At 27.2% G+C, this 8,458-nt stretch overlaps 1 pseudogene; it reads left to right on the top strand.

Annotated features, from left to right (window-relative positions):
• The first annotated feature begins 4,131 nt into the window (after positions 1 to 4,131).
• On the top strand, positions 4,132 to 5,448 carry LOC130935486 (transcription factor bHLH96-like; annotated as a pseudogene).
• The last annotated feature ends 3,010 nt before the right edge of the window (positions 5,449 to 8,458 follow it).

Raw genomic sequence — 8,458 nt, 5'->3', positions numbered from 1 at the left:
AGATGGTATATTTACTACAATGGCATATGACAATATACTTTCATTTTTGAGATCTATCTAAGGTAACCACCTTCGCAAAGAGAATCTTAAAAATAGACTCAAAACTTTAAAGGATCATTTTAGAGTTTGTTATGGTCATTTTCATGGGCTTAGTAGATTTTCTTGGAATCCAATTACAAAGATGTTTGAGGCTGAAGCTGAAGCTAAAATTTGAAAAGAATTGATTAGGGTAAACTTATGCATTTACTCTCTTTTTTGGTTTTAAATTTCACTAGTAAATATTGAAGAATTATTTCAATAATATATATTTACATATAGACACACTCATAGTAAATATTCTTCTATTTGATTTAAGCAAAATCAGAAGTGAAAAAGTGGATGCGTACTCCAATCAAACACTATGATAAACTATTTGAGATATATAGTACAGACAGGGCAACAGAAAAACATGCTAAAAGTGTAAAAAAAAAGTGAAAAGGTGGGCGAGAAGCATAAAGAAACAATTAACTTGAATGATGATGATAGTTTCTTAAATATGGAAGAGGAATGGAATGATGAGCCAGTTACTCCTCATACTACTAGTTTTACAATGGGTCATAATCCTGAAATTAGTTTATCTAACTAATCAACTGGCTTTCAAGAAACATCATCAAGAGATACTAAACGCAAAACAACCATGAGTGATAAATTAGAATCAGAAATAAAAAGAATGAGTCAAGTCATTCAAGCATTGACTGAGGTGATGAAAGATGAAAATTATTTTTATGAGAGATCAATTAATATTGCTGAAAAGTAAGTGTTAACAGCTGAAGAACTAACAAGTGCAGGTAGCTAAGGAGCAAGTTCAAATTGCTAAACAACAAGTGCGAATAGCTGAAAGGGGTCTTGTGATTCTTGAGAAAAGTAGGCATCGAATTTACTCTAAAAATGACGTGTGGACTGAGTTAGAGAATTTAGGTGTGATACCAGAATTGCGCATGAGGTGTTACCACTTTTGATGCAGAGAAAATAGAGCTAAGAGAAAATTTTTTGGTGTTCCAGCTAACGTACATTTTGCCACATTATATGAATTGATGAAAGAAGTAGGTGCACTCTAGGAACAATAGTCCTAGTAATGTGGCTAATATTTTGAGACTCAGCACAAATATAACTTTAAGATCAACAAAGGTACTAATATCTTTATATTTTGTGGATAACATATCTATGACTTAATTAAGGCAATGATAATACCTTGTGTCTTTGTATTTTGTGACTTTCATAACTATAAGTATTGTTAACTATGCTATTAGTAATGAGTTAATAAAAAAAGTCTATGCTATTAGTAATGACTTAATCAAAGGTATTAAATTTGTTAGTTTCATATGTAAATTTTGTTTTTAACTGACCTTAGCGTGTTATCATGTAAGACTTCTTTGACATGTATTTGTAAGTGTAATATAAGACATAATAGATTAATCAAATGATATAATGTGATCGATTAACCTCTTTAAAACGATGTACATGTAATTATTGATTTAGATATTTCTTTTTTTTAAAAAATTATCTCCGGTTTATGTATTGGGATTATTAATAAACAAAAATAAAATTTATATCTAAATAAATCACTCTAATTTTATTATTATTATTATTATTATTATTATTATTATTATTATTATATTCCTAACTTGTTATATTATAAATATAATTAAATTTTGTTAGTTATTATTTAATGACATTTATAAATATTTACATAATTATATACAATAATAACATTACTATATAATATGAAGAGTAATATTGTCATTATATAACTTAATTCGTTTTTTCTTTCTATTTTTCTTTCTAAACAAACAACATAAATTATTTATCTTTTAATATCTTTCTATTTTATTTTTTTTTCCAAACACACCCATAAAAATTATATTTTATTTTAATTTTTTTTCTTTTTATTTCTTTTCACTCAATTTCTCTCATTTCTATTTCTCGCTTATTATTTTTCGTGTGTGTGAGAGAGAGATGTATAACAATAACCTGTGAAGAGAGGTGTGTTTCACACTGGTATGGGATGTACAAATCGGAGGCACTGATTTATTTGTATTATTTTTTTTAAACAAACAATCATAAATCTGACGATCTGATTTATGATTTCGAAAATAAAAAAATTTTAATGTTAAAATCGGACCATCCAATTTTTATTTTAAAAAATTAAAAAATAAAAAATACAAATCGAACTCTCCAATTTGTAATTTATTTTTTTCTTTAAATAAAACAAATCAGACACTTCGATTTGTAGTTTATTTTTTTCTTCAAACAAATTAAACTGTCCAATTTAAATAAAACACCATATTAAAAAAAACACCTAATCTTTTAATAACGATAACAATATATTACACATATATTTAATCAATATAAAACAAATTAGCCTCTATTTCTTTTCACCCCCCAAACAAAGCGTTAATGAAGGGGTTTTCCTACTTAGGAATTGATTAAAGACAGTTACAGTAATTGGAAACAAACACTTCCCACGATGAGAACTTGAGAAGCGTGACGACTGCACTCTTGTAGGGTCCTAGCAACCAGATCATCAGCTTCGTACCTGTATAGATTTTCATTTATTTTATAATTAGTTTATTGCACAATTTTCATTTTTATGAGACTATAAAACTTAAAGAATACTTGTGTAATTTTAGCGTATCTTTAATGTTAAATATATGATTATTTAATATATTAAAAATGTGCAAAACAAACTCATTATACAAAATACAATAATATATGGGTGGAAATAATTTATCTCCTAATTTCATAAAAAAACCAGAACAATTACCTCTTCATCTTTTTTATAGCAATTGGGTGTTGCACCAGAATACCAGATAACCAGAGTCAAGGAACAAAATATTTTTACATTAATAATATAATAAATAGGATCATTAAAATAAATTAAATGTATTGGATTAATTCGTTTATTTATTTAAATAGATAGATTTTGCCTTTAAAATTAAATTCGTTTAAATTTTGGGCTAAATGAGTTGAATCTGATTAATCCAAAAGATGATGGGTTAAACGGCAGACTAAACAACTATTTTTTTATATTTTTTAAAAAAAATCACTTTTAGTCGATATTTTTTTTATTTGACTCAAAAATTCGACCTATTAACTAAAGAAAATATTATTTGTTTAAAATTTTTTACCTAAAAATGATATTTCTTTTGTCAAAATATAAAATAAAAGAATAAATGAACCGACTTGTTTAATCCATCGAATTAACCATAATTGATCTAAATTAAAAAATTATAGTCCAAAAATAAAGTAAATTTAAATAAACTAGACCATTTAACCCACAAACTTAAATAGATTAGATCTAAATAAGACGAGTTAATCCTACTAACTATAATCGAAGAAAAAAAATTAGTAAATATGTAAAAAGTGTGTAAATGTATATTTTATTTAAAATTAAAAGTTGTTCAATTCATCTGAAATATCTAAGATTAGAGATTATCTAATCCACTTTACACAAAAAATTGACCCGTTTGACCACCATAATAATAATAATAAATATTCACTATGCATGTATTTATATATGTACGTATGTACATACGTACGTACAGTTAAGTTGCCTTGCCTACAATATATAATCTACTACTCTCACTAAATTTTCACACACTGATAAATTTAAAGTGTGAAATTAAAATATTATGTTTATGTTGTATGTATAAATATAAATTCATTCATTTCAAAAATTTAAATTAATAAAAAAAACAATATGAATTATTAAGTGTTTTTAGATTTATTTAATTTTTTGTATAGATATCTTTTTATTATTTATTTATTTTATGCTTTTGAATTTATTAAAAATTAAATTTTAAATCTTTTAAATATAGGACTATGATATTATGTCATTAGACTATTTATTTTAAAAAATTTAAACTAATAAAAAAGATGATATTAATAAATTATATCTCTAATAAATAAATATAAATAAAGACTTAGATATAATTATCTTTACATTAAATTAATAATTAAAAATAATTAGATAATTTCTTATTGAAAGTTGAAACTAACCATTTGTGTATAAAAACGAGATTGATTGTATAGATATATATAAATAAAATGGTAATATTTCACGTGCAGAGGCACTGTCCATATATTTGAAATCCCTTTATAACATGAAAAAGGCAGTCGAATCCAAGAGAAGAGAAGAGAATAGTATTAGTACCCAATCAATCTTCTTCTTCTTCTTCTAATTATTATATATAATAATAATAAGAAGAAAGAAGAAGAAGAAGAATAACATACACATGTGCTTGCCTGAGTCAGAGAGAGACATGGCTCTGGAAGCTGTGTTGTATACTAATAATAACATTCAACAACCACTCCCTTCTTCTTCTTATGCAATCAACGACACCAACAACAAGGACTTGGACTTTTTCAACTTCAACAATGATACTGGCCTACACTATTTACTGTCACCGCCACCACCGCCGCCGGAAGAAACAGAAACAACCATGGATACCACATCAACTTGTTCTGAGCGTCCCAAGAGAAGGAGAGGAAAGACAAGAAAGAACAAGGAAGAGATCGAGAACCAAAGAATGACTCACATTGCCGTCGAACGTAACCGACGGAAGCAAATGAATGATTACCTCTCTCTCCTTCGCAATCTCATGCCAGATTCTTACGTTCAAAGGGTATGTATAGGTATAAATTAAATACCACTTAAACAATACGTATATTTATATACAAATACACAATGACTGATTCAGTAGTTGATTTTTCGTATGTACATAATATTTTTGAATTAACAGTTACTTTTATTGATCCGATCTGATCCGATCCGATCTGTGCAGGGCGATCAAGCGTCCATAATAGGGGTGCTATTAACTATGTGAAGGTGCTTGAGCAGAAACTGCAGTTTCTTGCTGCTACTACTAGCGATGAAGATGGAGGATCTGATCATACAAATAACAAAATTGGAACCATGCCTTTTTCCGAGTTCTTCGGCTTCCCACAAGTGACAGGGAATGCTGATATTGAAGTAACAATGGTGGAAAGCCATGCAAATCTGAAAATAAGGTCAAAGAAAAAGCCCAAGCAGCTCTTGAAGATGGTGTCTAATTTGCAAGCCATGCGTCTCACAATCTTGCATCTTAATGTCACCACCACTAACAATGATATTGTCCTCTATTCTCTCAGCGTTAAGGTTTCATTTCTTCTTTCTTTAATTACTTCACTAATTTAATTTCATTTACTAACTACTTTAAATTAATTGTTTGATATTTTTGGTGAAGGTGGAAGACGATTGCAAGTTGGGATCAGTGGATGAGATAGCCACGGCTGTGTGCCAAATGATGGAAAACATTCAACATGAGTCTGTTGAATAATTAGGGATATTTATTTAATTTGAACTACTAATCAGCATTGCTTATTTTTTTTCAATCAAGACCTTAATTATTAGTGATGGTGATTATGATATTTGATTTTTCTTTGGCTATGTGGCTACTTTAATTTATTCTAGGTTTCAAGTTGTACCAAATTATTATTACCTACCTATATGTCTGTTAATACACTGATTAGTGCCTAGCTATGTGGGAACCTTGGACAAGTTTTTTGGTTTAGTCCTTCTTCTTAAGTATATATATAGGTATAAAAATGATTTTTTGGTATATTTTTTTAATATAAAAAATAATTTTTTTATGTTAAAATAAAAGATGTATAAGGGATCATACACAAAAATAATACGTATAACATTACAATCTGTGCCTTCTCTTTTTCTTGGGGAATGGGAAGAGAAGCTAGGATTGTACTATTTTAGTGTATAATAATAATAATAATAATAATAATAATAATTATTATTATTATTATAATAATAAGTGGTGAGTCAATTGTGGGTTGCTTGCTTTGTGAGTGGTAGGCCATGGTGTGAATGTCCACCACATGCCCCAATTGAGCATAATCTCGTCATGTAACTCTCCATGAAAATGATGCCTTAACTTAATATTTGTTTTGCAATAATAACATTATTTTCATGTACCCTTTAGTCCTTTTCTTTTATTTCTCTCATCTCTTGTCCTTTTCTTGTTTATTCACTACTTTTAATTTCTCATGCATTCACACTTGTAAATATCTATATAATGCAAATCAATTATTAACAATAAATTAATGAATGAATGAGTATAGTTTTGCACTGTTGTTAGATTCTGAAGAGAAGGAATTGAAAGGTGGTAGACTTGCAGTGAAAGGTCAAAGAAAAGGAGACCTAATATGTATAGATGTTGAAGGAGGAAAGCACACAGTTTTAGAACCAAGAGAAAATATCATGCTCCTTCTTTATCATCATTATCAAAGAGGACTAAGCAGTGTTAGAATCCAGAAATCTACACCTACTAATATACTGTCAATAATAGTAATAGTAATTAAAAGTAATTGAAAAGGGCAAATGATTAGAGCCATTGAAAAAAGTGAAAATAATGGTCCTCTCATCAAATTGTACGGCGTTCAATTCAAAGCTTAATACCTTGGTAAAAGAAACAGAATAATAATGCTGAGTATTAATGTCACTTTTTCAGAATATTAATGTGAAAACACGACAAGAAAAATTGAGATTTTAAGTAAAATGTAAAAAGTAAATTAAGTATGTAAATAATTAAATTATAAAATTATCAGATTTAATAAAAAAATTATGAAATCAATTAATTCATTTAAAGTTGTAATATTAAAAAAATTTTAAAATTAAATTGAAATACTAGCTATTATCCACCTCATCCATACAAAAAAAAATTGGATTGTGGTGGGGTCAACATTATCTAATTCAAGAGCAGAATGAAAATAAACGATAAAAGTTATTAGGTAGCGTTTGTTTTGAGATATTGAAATAGAGATCGAGAGAGTGAGACTCAATATTATGTTTGTTAGTTCAGAAATTATTATTAAAATTTCTGTTTCTGTTACAGGAGACTAAAATTTGTAAAGACGAAGACCGAAACTTTAATAACATTTTATACTTAAAATACTTTCATTTCAATTAATAAATTTCAATTTTATTCTTTGTGCAAATTAAATTAGAATTTCATTTTTGTTTCAATTTCTGTCTCTCACTTTATACCAAACAGAATACTGATATTATTTATTTTAACTTTTGTCTTTTAATCTCTGTCTCTTAATTTCGATCTTTCAGTTTCTGTCTCTCCATCAAACACTAAGTAATGTTGCAATTTTAAACTATTCACAAAAGTGAGAAGACCTACTTTTATGATGGTTAAATTTTCCTTTTGAGAGAGCAATAAGAAATTTAATTTGTATAGTGTAAAAGGCTCCCATTCGTTAATTAATCCATTGATTCTGTGCTCAAAACTTTTTGTATGCATTATTAAATGGAGATTTTGAGTTAGCATATGATTCACAATTTTGAAACTTATTTATATATATATATATATATAACACGGTAAAAGATAAGATGAAGCTAAGATTGTGTGGTTTAAAACATGTTGTATGTGCAGTGCAGATTTTACTGTCTTTGGTTGCAATATTTTTATGTTAGGTTATGGTAGGTGGTCGTGTCTTCCAATTCCATTTTATAATGTCAGATTCTACATGAATCATCGTATAGTAGCAACTAGCTATAGATAGGGAAGGCTCTTAGAAAACAAAAGGAGATTGGAATTGAGAGCCACACTAAAATAAGTTTTTATATTGTGTTTATATGTTTAATATAAAATATATTAGATTAATGAGTTATGTTTTAATATTATGTTTATTTTAAGATAAATATAAATATTAAAATATTAAATGATATATTTAAAATATTAAAATTTTTATTTTTATTTTTAAAAATTTTAGTTCTTTATATTCTTCCTTTTTAAAAATAATAAAAAGACTAAAATTTTATATTTTAATCTTTAATTATCCAACACATGCAGTACTTATCAATCCTAATTTCTCGGTCTTAGTTTTAGTCCCAAAAAATAAAGGCATCCTTAATATTTTGTTCGTGAAGGTAGCAAATAATAATAATAATAATAATAATAATAATAATAATTGATTGGTATAGGTAGGTAGGTAGGTGATGAAGGTGCAATGTTGTAACTCTTAGAAGATTCCAACTCTTACACAAGTTTGTTTTTATCTTCTTGTAATCATCTGAAGAACATGGCTTTCATAGATTCCACCAGCAGTATACTACCCTTAATAATCTCTCTCTCTCTCTCTCTCTCTCTTATTATTTTGAAGTTGGATTTGCGAGAAATAAGGAGAATGCAGCATAAATGTCGTCAAATGTTGTTTTTCAATAACATTTGCGTTGGTAAACTAAAATAATAGAGGAGTTCACGCATCAATAATTTTAATTTATACTGATGAATATTTTTAGTCAATATTGTATGTATATTAGCATTTTTTTAGTACTTTTGGACTTTCTTTTGACATTAATTATTGATTAAAAATAATAAATTATAAAGATACAATAGCAGTGTTGTTAAAATGAAAT

Source organism: Arachis stenosperma, chromosome 6, assembly GCF_014773155.1.
Source record: "Arachis stenosperma cultivar V10309 chromosome 6, arast.V10309.gnm1.PFL2, whole genome shotgun sequence".
NCBI classification, from domain to species: Eukaryota; Viridiplantae; Streptophyta; class Magnoliopsida; order Fabales; family Fabaceae; genus Arachis; species Arachis stenosperma.
Note: the sequence above shows the minus strand (reverse complement) of the source record. Positions and strands in the feature narration are given on the sequence as shown.